Raw genomic sequence first — 19015 nt, 5'->3', positions numbered from 1 at the left:
TTTAACGTTCCACTCTGTTGCTTGTTGTTATCACTTTATTACTGTTCATCTAAGTTATCTATATTGTTTCTGTTTCATGTGAACCGCCCTGAGTCTTCGGGGAAGGTGGTATATAAATATAATAAATAAATAAATAATTTTAAAAACCTCCATCCCCCCAAAGGGAGACATGGGAATTCTAGAGCAACTTTTTCAACCTTTTAATCCCAGAGGAGCCTCTGAAATTATTTTTCAAGCTTCGAGGAACTCCGGAAGTGATTTCAGTTGGCCACGCCTCCCCGCAACACCCCCGGAAGTAACAAATCGGTGGAAGTGACGTCACTATGGGTCCTAGCAGGCAGGCTGGAAAAGGGCTGAGGGTGGTGGAGAGACGGAAGGCGGTTTAAGGTGGGAGTGGGCATGCAGGCCCTTCCCCCTCCCTGGAGCAGAACCCACAAGAGAATTCACACTCGGGAATTGGGGAGGGGGAGCAATAGAAGGAGCTGGTTCCCTCGCTAGTGCCTGGGTCTATTAAGGCAGGAGGGGACAGGCCACGGATTCCTGGTGATCCACGGACCCCGGTTGGGAACCTCTGCCCTTGAGAGTGGGCAGCCCTAGATGCAAGAAGCTTTCCTAGTGGCGGACGGAAATTGATATACAGTTATGGGGACCAGATCAAGAGGATTCCCCCTCCCGGTTATTACTGAATTCAGTTATTACTGAAACCGGGAGGAGGAGAATGAGAGAGGGCAAGCCGTGCGTCAATGAAACCGCTGGCAAAAGGGTTCCGCGAGCTGATTTCTCTGGTCCGTCTCTCTCTGCAGACCGCTAGGCCTTCTTGACATCCGGCTCCATCCTTCACCTCCTGATGCAATTCATTTTCGCTTTGACTGGGGAATGTAAAGCGATAAACACCTCTTTTCAAATGGGAAAAAAAACCCTGCACTTCATTCTTTATTATAGTTTTCTCTCCCCTGTCTCAAATGATACATTGGATGACTGACACGGCAATTCAGAGTACAGGGAGCATTCAAGGCTCTAATTTTTTTGGGGGGGGGGTGAGGGGGGGGATGAGCATATGTATCAGATCACTCACATGCTAAATGGTGAATCATGCTGACTTTTGTCCATAAAATATATGTTTTGACAGGCAAAAGCCAAACGCCAGCTTGGTGTAGTGGTTAAGAGCGGTGGCTTCTAGTCTGGGGAACCGGGTTTGATTTCCCACTCCTCTTCTACCTGCAGGTGACCTTGGGCCTGGCAGAATCCTGTTAGAGCTGTTCTTGTATAACAGTCCTGTCAGAGCTCTCTCAGCCCCACCTACTTCACTAGGTGCCTGCTGCTTTGAGACCTCTTCAGGTAGTGAAAAGCATGGCATAAACACCAACTATAAATGATAATAATAATAGCAATATTTATTATAATATATATTTATAATAAGATTTGTTTATAACCTGCTCTTCCCCGAAGGCTTAAGGCAAGTAACAGTGGACAACAAAAGAGGAAACAAAATAACCCAACCTGTGTCTACAAGCTAGGAACTTTAAAGGTTGAGCAGCAGAATTTGCTAAATGTTAAAACGTCTATGTGCACATTTAAGATTTTCAAAACATCAGCACTAATTATACAATGTTGCACAGTTCCAGTACATATTGACACATGGACAAAGGGCCTAATGCAATGGACCAAATGCGTTTCAACCCCCCATTGACCGATTACGCATGGGCTGGAATGCCCGGAATGGTAGTGACAGGGCATCGGGGGAAATCCGTGATCATGCTTGACATTGCTGCCATCCATGGCACCGTCAAGCCCTGGACCGACCCAAAACCTCAGAAGGCCCACGTTAAGGAAACGTGGATTCTTCTGCATTTCCGGGTCCACCGCTGGAGCAGGCGAGGGCTAGGTTGGGCTAGCCCTGTGTATAATCAGATTATGAGGAGTGGGGTATAAAAACCTTATTCTAATCATAATAATCGAAATAAAAATAATTTATTCATAATAAAACTTATTTATAACCCGCCGTTCTCCGAAGACTCAGAGGAGGTAAGAACAACAATAAAATAAGGCAGTATTCATTGCAATCATAATATTAAAATTAACATTAAAATCAAAAGATGTCAGACATCCCCCCAAAAGGGGGGGTCATCTAAAAGAGAACATCTGGCAACCCTATATGAATACCATAGAGCAGGGGTAGTCAAACTGCGGCCCTCCAGATGTCCATGGACTACAATTCCCAGGAGCCCCTGCCAGAATTCGCTGGCAGGGGCTCCTGGGAATTGTAGTCCATTGACATCTGGAGGGCCGCAGTTTGACTACCCTTGGCATAGAGCCTCCCTTCCAGATGTTCATTTTCTCTGGGGGAATTGATCTTGGTTGTCTGGAAATCAAATGAAAATAGCAGATCTCCAGGTCCCACCTGGAGGTTGACAGCCCTACCAAGGAAGGAGGGCGACATGGAATTATACTCCATCAAAGTCCCCTCCTCCAACCCTGCCCTCCTCAGTCTCCAGCCCTCAAATCTCCAGATATTTCCCAACCCGGAAGTGGAAAACTTTCAAAACTGATGCCAAAAATTGTCTCCTAACAAGGAACTTGCCAGGTAGAAGAAGAATTGTTGTCTTGTACCCTGCTTTTCATTACCTGCAGGAATCTCAAAGCAGCTTATGATCGCCTTCCCTTCCTCTCCCCACAACAGACACCCTGTGAGGTATGTGGAGCTCTGTGAGAGCAGCTCCTATAGGAACTGTGACTAGCTCAAGGTCACCCACCTGGCTGTATGTGGAAGACTGGGGAATCAAACCAGCTATCCAGATGAGAAGCTACCATCCTTAACCACTGCACCAAGCTGGAATGAATCTGCAAAGAACCTACAAGGCTATTTGCGTTTTAAGTGTCAGAGCCTAGAAGGCATATTTCTGATGCCAACAATAATTACAGGAATTGGGAGGGGGTGTTTTGTTGGGTACAATCACATCGCAGGCTCAGGGTACAGTGCTTAAAAAAAAAACTTAACCATGGAGCTCTTGTTTTAAATGTAGGTCATGTTAGTTTGACAGCTTGTCTGAAACCATTCATTTCAGAGACCAAAGGAGGCCTCACGTCATAACTTTTTAATGCCAGGATGGGAGTGTGGGAATCTGAGCTGGCAGCCGGCCATCAGCTCCAGCTCGAAATTAAACGACAAGATTATATTCACCTGGCGCCATGTCCGATGGAATCATTCACAAGCCAGAGTGGACTGCACCATGTCTTAATAGGAATATGTCCTAAGCGCCGTGAACCAGAGCCGGATTCAAGTCACTCTGCCTGGGAAGAAATCGGAACGACGGCTTTCACACCAAAGAGCCCGGCACACAGAGAGAAGAAAAACAGCTCACTGTAGAAATATTGCATACAAAATTGGTTTGTAAATGGGAACAGCGGGAAGCAAGAAACAAACCCAGTTTTGGGGGAATTCTGTGAGCTAATGAACGCCTAACTTATGTTGCTGTTGCTCATAACAAAAGCGTCCGTTCCTGTCCGAGCTCTAGTAAGCTTTGAAAGTAATAAATGTATCTGAGGGAGTATTTGTGGAGATTCCTTTACCGTGGTTCTGATTCCCTTTGAAAAACCCAAAGTGACAGCTGGAAGCACTAATGGAGGAAAAGGAAAAATCTTTAGAGAGTAAAGAAAAAAATGAGGGGAAGTTTCATATTAGATATTTTACACACTGTTCCATCAGTGGTAGCTACATCCATACACAGTTGGGTATTATACTACTGTTTTCATGGTGTAATCATTAGCTACTGGATTTTCCAGTTGTGAATTATTGCTATTGCTCAAAAAAGGCCTGATCCTTGTTTGGATGAGGAATGTTGCTACACCCAGCTTGGCGTAGTGGTTAGGAGTGCGGACTTCTAATCTGGCGAGCCAGGTTAGATTCTGCACTCCCCCACGTGCAACCAGCTGGGTATCCTTGGGCTCACCATGGCTCTGATAAAACTGTTCTGACCGAGCAGTGATATCAGGGCTCTCTCAGCCTCACCCACCTCACAGGGTGTCTGTTGTGGGGAGAGGAAAGGGAAGGTGACTGTAAGCCGCTTTAAGACTCCTTCAGGTAGATAAAAGCGGCATATAAGAACCAACTCTTCTTCTTTAACAGCTCTTTTAGTTTCTCTGGATATTAACCAAGGCTATGATCCCCCAGGAATGTCCAGGTGCACCTCCAAAAGTTTACCTGTGATGAAATTTGAGACCACATTATTTATGCATTGAGACCACTTCTCTGCATCTGGATAAACTGTTGGCCTTTTATCCTCTGGTGGTTTCCTTCACTTTGCCCTGCATTCCTCTCAGTTGTATTTTTGTGTTCTGCTTTCCAACTCACTTTTCACTTTGCAGGAACATTGGACTTTATTTTTCCTTCTCAGTGGGTTTTGCTGCCTTCAGAGCTCAGTTTGTTTTCCATTTGCTGTATCTCCATTTGTCAAAAAGATCCTATTGCCTTGGTTTTTTCCTTTTGTTTGTTCCCAAGGTGGAGGAAACTGACAAGTAAAACTCCATTGGACATTGTGCCACAATCTCTGCTCATTGGTCAGTTTCAGGCAATGGGCTGACTTTGGAAATTAAAGCTGCTTTGACTTCTGGGTTGCCATTTTAGCAGAAGATTCTTCCCCTTTCATTGTTGACTAAGCTCTAGTACTGCTTAAACATTTAACTTTTTATAAGCCCCGCCCCCTTAAGTCTTTGAGTACCCAGCTTGCTGGGGGGTAAACGGTAATGACTGGGGAAGGCACTGGCAAACCACCCCGTATTGAGTCTGCCATGAAAATGCTGGAGGGCGTCACCCCAAGGGTCAGACATGACCCGGTGCTTGCACAGGGGATACCTTTACCTTTTAAGTCTTTCAATAGTCTCTCTAAAAAACCTGTGGCAGGCCCGATGTCACCCACCTGGCTGCATGTGGAAGAGAAGTGTGGATTCAAAGCTGGTTCTCCAAATTAGAGGCTGCCACACCAATCTGGCTTTATGAAGACAGTTTCATTTCAGACTGAATTGGATTAAAGTTCGTAGCACAACTGTTAAATGTTTTTGATTTCAGCCTGGAGAAAAGGAGGTTGAGAGGGGACATGATAGCCCTCTTTAAGTATTTGAAAGGTTGTCATTTGGAGGAGGGCAGGATGCTGTTCCCATTGGCTGCAGAGGAAAGGACACGCAGTAATGGGTTTAAACTACAAGTACAACGATATAGGCTAGATATCAGGAAAAAAAATTTCACAGTCAGAGTAGTTCCGCAGTGGAATATTTATTTTATATTTTAATTTGCACCCTGCCACTCCCAGGCAAGGCTTGTGGCAGGTAACAATAATTGGCCCAACATTAAAGTGTCCTAAAACAATATAAAATCCCTTATATAAAACCCTCCCTTAGCCGTGAAAATTCTCACCTCCCCCCTGGCTTGGCAGACCTTTTAATAACAGTGCTTCAAGGACCATGAGGGCTGGGGGTGGGCGATGGACTCTCTAACCGCTGGGCAGCCCAAATCTGCTAGCACTGGCCTCAAGCGAAGGCCTGGCGGAAGAGCTCCATCTAGCAGGCCCTGCGGAACGGAGAAAGTTCCATCAAGGACCTAAGCTCTCCCAGGAGCTCATTCCACCAGGTAGGGGGCGAGGCCAGGGACATTTCCTTTAGACTAGGGACTTCCAACTGGTTCATATCCCCCAGAGCACAGCATCCTAAGGGGGCCTAAGGAGATGGGCGGTCCCTCAGATATGAGAGAGTCAAGAAAGGGAGAGAAGGACTTCTTCCTCTGCCTTCACTATCCCATCCCTAATTTCATAAACCTCTATTTTTCCACCCCCCAACTGTTATTTCTCAAAGCTGAAGAGCCTTTACCTCTTGAACCTTTCTTCGTAGTGAAGACGTCCCATCCCCTTAATCATTTTAGTTGGCTGGTTGTAGGGTCTACTAAGACTCTTAGATCCTTTTTGCACAGCCTACTGCCAAGACAAGTCTCCCCCATCCTACACTCGTATATTCCACCCCCTTAATCATTATAGTTGTCCTTTTTGGCATTTCCTCCTCCAATGCTGTAATATCATTTTTGAGGCTCATGGACCAGAACTGTACACAAAATTCCTACTGAGGCCGTACCATTGATTTATACAGGGTCATTACGATAACGGCTGATTTGTTTTCAACCCCCTCTTAAATAACCCCCGCACCATAGCATTTGTCTTTCTTTTTATTGCAGTCACACACTGAGCTGATATCTTCAGAAAGTTATCTAGCACGACTCCAAGATCTCTCTCCTGGACCGTTTACGCACTGAAGGTTTCATGCCGGGCTGCAGGCTGGAGTTTTAGTCGTGGCAGGTTGCCCCACCTCTTCCTGCACCCACATGGGGGAGCATTTGGCCTGGTGCACCTCATCCACTCCTGATCTGTGCTCCTAACAGTGGGGTGGGACAGTGAAGTTCCCAGTGCATAAACGGTCCTGGTCAGTTACCACCAGTTCAGACCCCATCAAACATATATAGTTAGGATTTTTGGCTCCAGGCTGCATTATTAAGCTTTGCTCAGTTCAACATAATTCTCCTCAAAGGGCAGCAGGATATGCATAATATTTGATGGATGTGTCTAACAGGCCAGGGCTTACTGACCTCTCCCCCCCCCGCCCCCCAAGGAGGCTGCCCTGAAAATCGTAGAATTGTCAGGCAGCAGGATTTTTTTTTTTCTGCATCAACTTTCTGCAGTTGTTTATCATATCTTTCCCTGAAACCATCTCCAGCTCTTCTCTGTCTGGCACATTAATCAAGTGACATCATGGTTCGCAAAAGGAGACTGTCTAAACATCCTGTCACCGGCATCTCATGCTTGTGTGACCCTTTGTTTGGGGAGGTGATCAGAGCAAAGATCACGCGGCATGTCTCTTCATGGTTACATCTTCCCCATGCGGTTGTTTCAAAAGTTGCTATGCGCTGTGCGCCATCAAAACAAATGCAGAGCCCAGGGGCGTCTTTAAGATCAACCAAGTTATATTCAAGGTATGTGCTTTCGTGTGCACGCACGTTTCCTCCGGGATAGTGTCGTGGAATGGAAGCGATCCATTCATCCTTCCAGGCAACATGTAAGAGTAAAGTCGCGTACAGCACAATGAGAATGGTTAACAGATTCCAGAAATAAATAGGAGGGGAAAAACCTGCAATTTGTTTGTATTCCCTTGAGATTGAATTGCATGGGACACATTTGGTGCACAATAAATGTACACAACCATTTTCATGATACAGTATGCAAATTCACTCTTACACTTTACCTGTAAGTGTTAATCATAGAATCATAGAGTTGGAAGGGGCCATACAGGCCATCTAGTCCAATCCCCTGCTCAACGCAGGATCAGCCCAAAGCATCCTAAAGCATCCAAGAAAAGTGTGTATCCCACCTTTGCTTGAAGACTGCCAGTGAGGGGGAGCTCACCACCTCCTTAGGCAGCCTATTCCACTGCTGAACTACTCTGACTGTGAAAAATTCTTTCCTGATGACTTCCATCCCACAACATTTTATCGGAGGGAGAGTGCATGCCCATGAAAGCTCATCCCTTGAATCCAACTTGGTTGGTCTTAAAGGTGCCCCCGGACTCTACACTTGTTCTCTTGCTTCAGACCAACATGGCTTCTCACTTGAATCTATGCACCATCCAGTTTCCAAAAGACTTGCATCTCATGTACCCGCTTTCCCTCTAGATCTGGGTCCCTCCTCACATGAGGACATGCTGGCTACCTTGCGGTACAAGCATGATGGTGGTTCGTCAGACGGATGGTGGTTCATCTCATGGGGTTTTCTTACCCCCCCCCCCAAAAAAAAGAAAGTGCAATCAAACTATGGAATTCATTGCCAGGTAGGGATGCCCACCTCCAGGTGGGACCTAGGGATCCCTTGGAATTACAGCTCCTCTCAAGTTTATAGAGATCAGTTCCCCTGGAGGAAACAGATGCATTGGAGGGTGGATATTGTGTCTATGGGCATTTGGCCACTGATGCAAATGAGGGCTTCTGCCAACCAAGGAACTAACCAATCAAAGAAACCTGATTGCTCTGCTTAGAGCCAATCGTATTGCTCTGCTTATGGCCAATCAGATTGCTCTGTTTAGGGCCAATCAGAGGCAGCAGCTGGCTGCCTGAAAGGTATAAAAGTGCATGAGGTTGCCTGTTTTTCCCTGGTCAGTAGTTGTAGTCCGTTGCTGGAGTTGCTGAATAAAAAAAGAGTCTGTTCTGAAGAGTCTGTGATCACTGAACCCGCAGACAGTGTTCTCCCCTCCTCCTCCCCTCCTGCATTTGTTTTGATGGCACATAGCAACTTTTGAAACAACTGCATGGGGAAGATGTAACCATCTTCACAACAACCCTGCGAGGCAGGTTAGGCATATGACTGGCCCAGTCTCCCAGCGAACTTCCATGGCCCAACTGGGGATTTGAACCTTGGTCCCCCAGATACTACTCCGACACTCTTATTACTACACCGCCCCAAATGAAGTTTTCTTTCCTTAAAAAATAAAGTCGTCATGCTTACATTGAAGTGTTCAGTATTCCAGCTAGCTTCCCAATCCTTCGGACTTGGTTAATCATTTCATGTAATGTTCCCCAGATCAGGTGCGCTGGGGAGTGAAGCCAGTGCGAAGGCACATGGAGATCAATGATCAATTTGCAACTGCAGATGCAGAGCCTTCCATATATTGTTGAACTGCAAGGGATCGGGGGGAAGGAAAAGGAGGAGGGTTGGTTCACAATGTTAACAATCTCCCCCCCCCCTCCCCCCTGACAGCGGCAGGTTAATATTAAATGGCAAGTTGCTTGTTTGGCAGCCAGAGGATCGAATAAAACGTCCTTTCCCATCAGCAGTGGAATGAAGCTGCATGAAGCCCCCTTACGTAATTTGATCATTTTTATCCAGGAGTGACAAGGATGATCCAGGGCCTGGGGACCAAGCCCTACAAGGAAAGGCTGAGAGATTTGGGAATGTTTAGCCTGGAGAAGAGGAGGACACTTGTCACTTGGAGGAGGCCCAGGAGCAGTTCCTGTTGACAGCAGAGGAGAGGACCCACAGGAATGGCTTCAAACTACACGTGGAACAGTACCAGCTAGATATGGGGAGGGGAGATTCTTTCTTTCTTTCTTTCTTTCTTTCTTTCTTTCTTTCTTTCTTTCTTTCTTTCTTTCTCTCTCTCTCTCTCTCTCTCTCTCTCTCTCCCTCCCTCCCTCCCTTCTCCTGGATGCTTGAGGCTGATCCTGCATGGAGCAGGGGGTTGAAGTAGGTGGCCTCTAAGGCCCCTTCCCACTCTAGGATTCTATGATTCAAAGCATCATCTCTTGGTCACTCAAGCTTGACTGCGAGGCATCCACAGCTCTGGACCAAGGGCCTGTTTGATCCACATGACCTCTACTTGTACAAATGTGGAGTTATATTATTATTATTATTATTATTATTATTATTATTATTATTATTATTATTATTATTATTATTATTATTATTATTATTATTATTCAATGTATTGCCCGCCACTCCCAAATGGCTTGTGGGAGGTGACAACTGGCTGAAGGGATGTGGGGGGGAGGGGCAGAGTCTCCGCTTTCGGAAGCAAACTCAATATGGAAACGGGTGAAAAAGTGGACCCTTTACAAATGCAAATCTGCTATCGTTTGCTAGCCCAACCAACTGGTTCTACTGGTTTCATCAAGAAGTAGCTGTCTCTGAATTGGCGCTGTTAATTTGTGTGTTTTTTTTACCGAAATCTGAACGCAGTGCACAGATGGAACCCATGCATAATCCCACATGGGGGGGAAGCGTTGAGCTGTTTTGCCCATAAATAACATGCCGAGTCTTTAAAATTCAGCACAAGCCGGAAGCTGCAGTAATGCGGGAAGAAGCTCTTGTGCTGACCTGACGGAGAGCGCTTCTTTGGCAATCTCTCCCATTAGGCATACATTCAGACCAGGGCAATGATGCCAAACACAGCGAGCCAGTGCATTCTGTAGCTAATATTACACCATCACCCGCTTCGGACCAACTGTGCAGGTCTTTTGTCCTTATCTCGCTGGGACGGTGCAGAGACCGTGCCTCGGAGAGTTCCAGCTGTGGGGCCAATTGTGGCACGGGGCAATGCCTATTGAAGATGGCCCGGGGGAGACCTCCTTAATCACATTCTTTGCAAATGCGAGCAAATGCTCCTGTTGCAATCCAGCGGAATGCAGAGGCAGTGACCTGCTCCGCACGCGACGTGTCTTGCCAGGCCGCACGAGCTGAGCCGGTTGCCCCTGGAAACAAGATTAAGGCACGGGGGAGAGAGCTCAGGAGGCGATGCGTTCCCCCGCCGCTGAGTCGGAGGGAAGGAGCACAAGCAGCTCCCAGTGTTGGGGCACCAGGGGCCGCTAATGGCAGAGATGATTCAGTATATAGCGGTAGAAGAAGAAGAAGAAGAAGAGTTGGTTCTTATATGCCGCTTTTCCCTACCCAAAGGAGACTCAAAGCAGCTTACAGTCGCCTTCCCTTTCCTCTCCCCACAACAGACACCCTGTGAAGTGGGTGAGGCTGAGAGAGCCCTGATATGACTGAAGAAGAAGAAGAGTTGGTTCTTATATGCCGCTTTTCCCTACCCGAAGGAGGCTCAAAGCGGCTTACAGTCACCTTCCCTTTCCTCTCCGCACAACAGACACCCTGTGGGGTGGGTGAGGCTGAGAGAGCCCTGATATGACTGAAGAAGAAGAAGAGTTGGTTCTTATATGCCGCTTTTCTCTACCCAAAGGAGGCCCAAAGCGGCTTACAGTCACCTTCCCTTTCCTCTCCCCACAACAGACACCCTATGGGGTGGGTGAGGCTGAGAGAGCCCTGATATTACTGCTCGGGTAGAACAGTTTTATCAGTTCTGTGGTGAGCCCAAGGTCACCCAGCTGGTTGCACGTGGGGGAGCGCAGAATCGAACCCGGCATGCCAGATTAGAAGTCCACACTCCTAACCACTACACCAAACTGGCTCTTAACTGGGGAAAGGTGCCACAGCGATGCACTGTACGTAAATTGTCAGCCAAAATATCTTCTTTTCTCTCCCAAATCTGACTTCACGTTAATACATAAGCAGAGCCCTGCTGAATCTGGTCAATGGTCCACCTAGTCCAGCATCCTGTCACCAACCCAAGGCCATATGAAGCTCTCTTATATCAGGTAATTGGTCCATCAAGGTCAGTATTGTCTACTCAGGCTGGCAGCAGCTCTCCAGGGTCCCAGGTGGATGTCTTTCACATCATCAGTTGCATGGCCCCCTTAACTGGAGATACCACGAATTGAACCTAGGACCTTCTGCATGCAGAAAAGAAGAAGAGTTGGTTCTTATATGCCGCTTTTCCCTACCCGAAGGAGGCTCAAAGCGGCTTACAGTCGCCTTCTCATTCCTCTCCCCACAACAGACACCCTGTAGGGTGGATGAAGCTGAGAGAGCCCTGATATCACTGCCCGGTCAGAACAGTTTTATCAGTGCCATGGGGAGCCCAAGGTCACCCAGCTGGTTGCATGTGGGGGAGCGCAGAATCGAACCCGGCATGCCAGATTAGAAGTCCGCACTCCTAACCACTACACCAAACTGGCCAAACTGTAACTGGGGTACAGCCCCAGGACTCATTCGCTTTTGCACTGGAGAGTTTTAAGGTTATGATCATGCTTTGCTGTGGAATGTCAAAAGGGCTTGAGCAAGAGAGGGAGAATGGAGTTTCTGAGTTTGAGGAACAACGTTTTTGTACCTAAGGTGGGTCCGCCATGTTGGTCTGAAGCAACAGGACAAAGTTTGGGCCCAGGGGCGCCTTTAAGATGAGCCAGGTTGAATTCTGGGCAGAAGCTCCCCTGTGAAAAAGAGTCCTTGCACAGAAAGGCTTTCTCCCAGCGTTGAGTTTTGTTGGTCTTAAAGGGACTGCTGGACTCAAACGTTGTTCCATCATAACTCAGTTTCCTCTTCTTGTCTTCTCCTGGATTCAACACATCCTGATCTGTAAAAGCAGTGCCACTCTGTTGGGTTGGATCTGGCCCACTTTGTTCTTACCTATGCACACTCTTGACTAGAACTCCTTTCTCTTTTGGCTAGCATGTGTTCAGGTCGCATGAATTCTAGCAGAGCCATTTGGGGGCGGTCAAAGATGGGACTCCGCCTTCTGTCTGGTTGGATTCATAGAATCCTAGAATCATAGAGTTGGAAGGGGCCACACAGGCCATCTAGTCCAACCCCCTGCTCAACGCAGGATCAGCCCTAAGCATCCTAAAGCATCCAAGAAAAGTGTGTATCCAACCTTTGCTTGAAGACTCCAAATTCAACCCATTTGCAGTTCATGGCACAACTCCACACGCCTTTCCCCTCTTTTCAACCTGGAGAAAAACCCCTCTTTTGGTTTTGCTTCTTCTTTATGCAAACAAAATGTGGATTCGATGTGTTATTTTCACAGCCTTTCTGTTTCCTCCCACCGATTCCCCCCCCTCCCGCCCCCGTATAAAACACATGCATTTTCCAATCTTATTTTTGCATCAATAAATCAGCGGGACGCTTTCTAGCTACCATGTACATATCAGTGCTGTACATTGTCCCCATGATACTGTATAAATTGCATTTGTGTAAAAAAAATGAAAGTGCAAAGAAAATGCAAATGCACGTACAAAGACAGCAGCGAAAATTGAAGAAGGGCGGACAAAAAAAAGAAAAAAAGAAAGAAACGAATGTAAAAAGAAATACAACCAGGAACATTTAGTCATCCTTATCACACTCCAAGTCTATGATCCCTCCGCCCCGCCTGCATTTTGTGTTGCTCTTTGTTATAGCTTGCTTGGTGAGTTTCTTCCTTCTCTGCATTTTTAATTAAAGGCAATTGCTGAACCTTCATAAAAAAAAACCCACCATCCGTATTCTGATGACTGCAGGGAACTACGTCGTCCTGTTTTCACTATGTAGTGAAAACGAAGTTTTAACAAATATTTGGCAGAGCCTGTTGGGCATCAAGATTCTGGAACTCTGGGTGGCTAAAGATCACGGTATCATCACTTCTTTGAATTCAGACACAGGGTGATAACTGCAACCACAAAATGGATGACAGGGTAGAAGAAGAAGAAGAAGAAGAAGAAGAAGAAGAAGAAGAAGAAGAAGAAGAAGAGCTGGTTTTTATATGCCGCTTTTCCCTACCCAAAGGAGGCTCAAAGCGGCTTACAGTCGCCTTCCCTTTCCTCTCCCCACAACAGACACCCTGTGAGGGAGGGGAGGCTGAGAGAGCCCTGATATCGCTGCTCAGTCAGAACAGTTTTATCAGTGCCGTGGCAAGCCCAAGAAGCTGTTTATAATGACTGGATGCTCTGTTTTTGTCCCTGTTCTTCAAATATCCATCTTCCCATGAAAGGCTGTTCTTGGTGTACTCTGCTTTTTACCCACTCCCAGTTTAATGAATTCCTGCAGTCTACACTGAATTTGATTTCCACTTTGATTTTGGGTGCTTTAAATTTTCTCTCTGCAACGTGCATGATTGATTCGTGGTGACCCTACACCTTTCCCCCGTGATATCCAGAAATGGATATAACCCTCGATATTTGTAAGATCACCATGAGTAAATGTGTAGATGGCTTCTTTTTGCAAATTAATTTACTGCTCTGTGCCTGGGAACAAAGGAGTTTTCCCTGATTGGCCAGGGTGTCAGTTCAAGGACTTCCTGGATCCTGGTTGCAAGGTTTCCTTTAAAGTGACTACGCTCCAGAAGCCCTAACTTTTCTCAGCAGAGATTTGCCTCTTGGATTTATTCCCCCTATTCTGCTGTCTCCAGTCCTCTCTACCCCTTCCCTCATTCAAGAAAGAAAGAGCCTCCTGCTGCATTTGCCTTCCCTCCCCCTTCTGAGCTTCCCAAATCAACAACAACAACAAGCCCTTAATAGCATATAAAAGTACAATATAAGAAGGGAAAGTGCAAAAGGATCCACTGCTAGTGAGAACAAAGGCAACGATCATGCTTTAGACATAATACAGTCACGATTTCTCTGGCAAGATATAAAAACTCTTCTCCAGACCCATCGTCGTGCCTCTGCAATAGGCTAGCTCACCCCCTCATCACAGAAAGGAATGTGTTGTTGTTAGTTGTGAAGCTTCCCAAATCAAGTGCAGAACATTTTTTGTTTCAATGGGGGGGGGGAATAGAAGAAGACCAGAGTACAGATTGATCTTAATTCAGCAGGATCCACACCGGAATTTAAAAAGTTGCTTTAGGATGCTTTGGGCTGATCCTGCGTCGAGCAGGGGGTTGGACTAGATGGTCTGTATGGCCCCTTCCAACTCTGTGATTCTATGATTCTATGATTCTGTGATTCTATGATTCTATGATTCTGTGATTCTGTGATTCTATGATTCTATGATTCAATGATTCTGTGATTCTATGATTCTGTGATTCTATGATTCTATGATTCTGTGATTCTGTGATTCTATGATTCAATGATTCAGTGATTCTGTGATTCTGTGATTCTATGATTCTATGATTCTGTGATTCTGTGATTCTGTGATTCTGTGATTCTGTGATTCTATGATTCTAAGTGCAGAATCAGCCCTTGTTTAGCTTGCATTCCTTTCTTGCCTCTTTTTTTCCTACCCTGCTGTGAACCTGACACAACAGGGGATGCTCAAATCCCCAAAAGCACATTGTATATAATACGTCTCTAATTCCACTTGATTCCGCCAGCCATGGCTCCCCCCTCCTGCCCCTTCGGAAAGGAGAAGAGCGAATATGAAATATGAGCCAATGAAAGTTGGCTACATCTGTTTACTATAAAGTTTCATTGAGGCTACACTATCCATGATGAAAAATGGAGCAGAGAACATGCCCAGGTACAGATTTCATCTGCCGCATTCAATTAATGCAAGTGGTGATGGGGAAACACTTTATGGAAATCACAAGAATGCGTACAGGGCTTCGTGTCGAAGAAAAGAAAGAATCTAAAAGCCATGAGCCGAATGCAGCCCTCTTTGTGTTGCCAACCTCCAGGTAGGAGCTGGAGATCTCCTGAGATCACAAGTGAACTTCAGAATATAGAAATTAGTAATATTGTTGCCATTGCTGTTTTCGTGGTTGTTATCTGGATTTTTCTACCACCCCTCTCCCATAATGGGATTGGGGGAGTGTACAGCATAGTTAAAACACATAAACCAGCTAATTCGTTTATGTTTAAAACTAAAACATTAAACATTAAAAAGTTAACCCCCAACTCACTAACAAACAAACAATTCACTATCTACCTCCCCCCTCTCCCAACCCAGCCATTGTTTCTCATTTCCTGCCCATGGTCTATAATAGCGATCCCCAACCTGTGGGCTGCGGACCACATGTGGTCCTTCGACTAATTCTAAGTGGGCCCCAAAGGACGCCTTCTCCGCCCCCCCCGGCCCTTTACTTCATCCCCCCCCCCCAGCCCTTTACAACACACTTCATTGTTGTGGCGTGTCTGTAGCTTATTTTGAAGGGATGTTTAAACATGACCATAGCGACCAGAGAGCGTTAGGGCAGTGGTTGAGAGTAGAGGAGTAAACTACCCCCCCTACCGGGCCTCAGTAAAAGGCATTGAGTGGTCCCCGGTGAGTGGTCCCCGCCGTTGAGTGGTCCCTGGTGATAAAAAGGTTGGGGACCACTGGTCTATAACATTTACATCTGGTCAATAGTACAGGGGGCAGGAGGGGGGAGAGGGAGGAGCCTGAGAAAGGAGGAGGGAGGCCCATTTTACCAAATCGCTCCAGCCTCAACCATAGGCATGGGGGCCATCTTATGGGCCCTGCGGAACTGTGATAGCTCTGTCACAGCCCTGGTCCCAGCTGGCAGTTCATTGCACTAGGGTAGAGCCAGGGCTGAAAATGGCTGAAAAGACCCAGGCTCTGATCGAGGCCAAGCAGGTGACTTTGGGACCAAGGGCTACCAACAAATTTGCACCACGCTCTCAGTATGCATTTGGACCACAAGTTGCAGAAGTGTGAAAGTCCCTTTAGATCAGGGGTAGTCAGCAAACACTGGCAAGGGCTCCTGGGAATTGTAGTCCATGAACATCTGGAGGACCACAGGTCGACTACCCCTGCTTTAGATGACTCATGAGGTCTCTTCCAACTCTATTATTCTACTGGGGCATTGCACTCGTGTGTCCCATCAAAGTTTGAGGAGCATTTTCAGAAAAGTGAAACTGTTGGGTGCTTCCAACTATCCCTGGGAGGGAAGCCCCACATTTATTTGTGTAGCACAAGAAGCAGGGCCAGCTGTACTCTGATAAGGCCCCCCAAATCATTAAATTGACTTTGGTGCTTATGGGCCTTGTGAATCCTTAAACCAGACCCGCCATGCTGGCTGTACCCAGGAATTTCTGAATCTGGCAGGGATGACCCCAAGCCCTATCTATTTGGGGTATGAGGGGGATTTCTCCCTCTCCCTCCATTCAGAAAAATCTGCTTTAAGAAAAGGGGGGGGGTTGTTTTACAACACTGTTTCTAAGTTCTAAAAAAAGCAGTTCTGCACAGCACTATTATAATGATAATCCAGAGAGTGTGAGGTTGTTTTTAAATTACATTCAGGACACTTTTGAGGGGAGAAGGAGGTACTCGGACACAGAATGCTGGGATTAAGGGGCACAACGAGGGGGGGGGAAGGTGAAAGCAGGCACCATTTTGTAGAAAACACATTTTTGGAAAAGGGGAACTGTCCCAGTTCCACAGGGCATGCAGGATGGAGCCCTTCCAACAGGCATTCGGTTGAAGCCACGGCAGGGAAGATCTACTGGGCCCCTCCTCTGTAAACCCCCTGAAGCATCAGGCTGACTAGACTGGGGGACCCCATTGATCAGGCTTATTGGTGTATTGGGAGAGTTGTCTGACTGGTTTTATTGTATGTTTTTATGGTGATTTTTACTGTTCTACACTTGCCATGAGCCTGCTGGCTGAGAGTAGCAGTTAACAAATAATAATAATAATAATAATAATAATAATAATAATAATAATAATAATAATAATAGTTTGTTTGTTGTTTTTCTTATCAGACAGACTTTGAGCATTTCTTTGTTTCCATGTTGTGCGCCCAGGATTACCATGTGAAATGTGCTTTGAATAAATTGCCACTTAAGAGCAGGGCAGGTGAGTGTGATAAATACAGGCCTCAAACTGAAGAGACAAGAAGCTCAGAGTTCTCTTTCCCCCCCTCTCTTTTATCACCCGGATATCTATTACTACGTCAACCAAAGGTAATGAAAATAATGCACAATAAATAAACAGGGGAACTTTTGCTCAGAAATTTCCTGTTCCAAAGGAGAGAAGATTACCTCGCTTTGCTTGCCCCTCACTGCTCACTGCAAGATTGCCAGTTTTAGTTCTACATATAAAATTATATGCATCACAAGATGAGGGAAGTATGAGGTTATAGGGTAGCAAATCAGTGTTAAATTAAACATAAATCAGAGAAGGAGGAAGGAAAGGGATGTGGATTCTCTCTATGAGGAGCTACACTGGACACAGGGTTGGAGGACTGGACGTTGGTGGCAAATGGTTCTTTGTAGGGGTGTAGGGACCCTTGAATAAGACCCTGCGTCCCTAGGAATCCAACCCACAGTGCTACAAGAACAGCTGAATATACAACCCACAGGTGTGGTTGTATATGCGCAGGCTGCAACCTTCACGAAACCATATAGTGTATGAGCTATCAATGAGCCAAACAAGGAGTTGAGCTCCCCAACTTAATGGAATGATTGGAGATTGTTAGATAAAACAATATATTTCCTTTCTAATGATGACTACCCCAAAGATATGGATCAAAAATAGTTAACGCATGGCATTTGCTACTGCAGGAAGTTGTGGCAGATACAGGAATGGACAGGTTCTGGAGGGGATTGTATGAACATATGGAGCAGAGGGTCAACTTCAGTGGTTATTAGCCACAAGGTATTGATGGGGCTGTTTGTGTCTGGGGCAACGATGCTCTGTATTCTTGGTGCTTGGGGGCAAGTTTGGGAAGGCTTCTGGACCTGCAGGTGAACCTCCTGTTGGCACGACTGTATGACAGAGTGTTGGACGAAATGGGCCACTGGTCTGGTCCAACATGGATTTTCTTAAGTTCTTATGACAAGAAAATTGATTGTTTCGATGTTCTCAAAAGTTATTTACAAATGTTTGAAGCAGGATGTGTTGTGCTTTCGGTACTATGATTCCCCCTGACACACGGCACATTTCTGAACGTCTTGTCTTTGGAGACATCTCTTGAAATTCTGTGTTCGGAACAGCACAGATCTCCACCTCCATATTTGAGTTGCTAACAGTTCTTTCAGTGTGAGGGTTTGTTTTGATGGAGTGACAGATGATTTTAAGAAAACAAGGGATGTTTCACACTGATTCATCTTACCCCTTTCTGTGATTCCTTCATTTTTTAAAATCTTTTGCACAACAACAAAAATGACATCATGGTCTCCCATTCCAATAATTTATTTTTTTGAGATTTCTAGCAATCTATCCCATATAAGAACATAAAGACATAGAATCATAGAATCATAGAGTTGGAAGGGGCCATAACGGCCATCTAGTCCATAAAAAGGGCCCTGCTGGATCAGAGCAGTGGCCCATCTAGTCCAGCATCCCATTTCATGCAGTGGTCAACCAGTTCCTTTGGAGGTCCAGCAACAAGACCCAGAGGCCGAGTCCTTCGGAATAACATAAAAAGAGCCCTGCTGAATCAGATCAGTGGTCTGTCTAGTTCATCATCCTGTCTCACCCAGTGCTCAACCAGTTCCTCTGGAGACCTTGCAATCATCATTATCATCATCATCCTTATCCATTGTTCCTCTTAATATTTGTGAAACAGCCCTGGGGGTGGAGAGTGTCCTGGCTGTCTGAGTAGGAATAGGGTCAATCAGGGTGCTGGCTGCACCCTGATTGGCCCTGCACCTACAGCTCCCGCCCTCCCTCCCTGGATACTAACCGCTTTGCTCTCAGACGCTGCAGGAGCCAGTGCATAAGAGAGAGAGACAGAGAGCCCTGCC

The sequence above is a fragment of the Paroedura picta genome, chromosome 9, assembly GCF_049243985.1.
Source record: "Paroedura picta isolate Pp20150507F chromosome 9, Ppicta_v3.0, whole genome shotgun sequence".
Taxonomy (NCBI): domain Eukaryota; kingdom Metazoa; phylum Chordata; class Lepidosauria; order Squamata; family Gekkonidae; genus Paroedura; species Paroedura picta.
The sequence above is the reverse complement of the archived record's forward strand: the minus strand, read 5'-3'. Positions refer to the sequence as shown.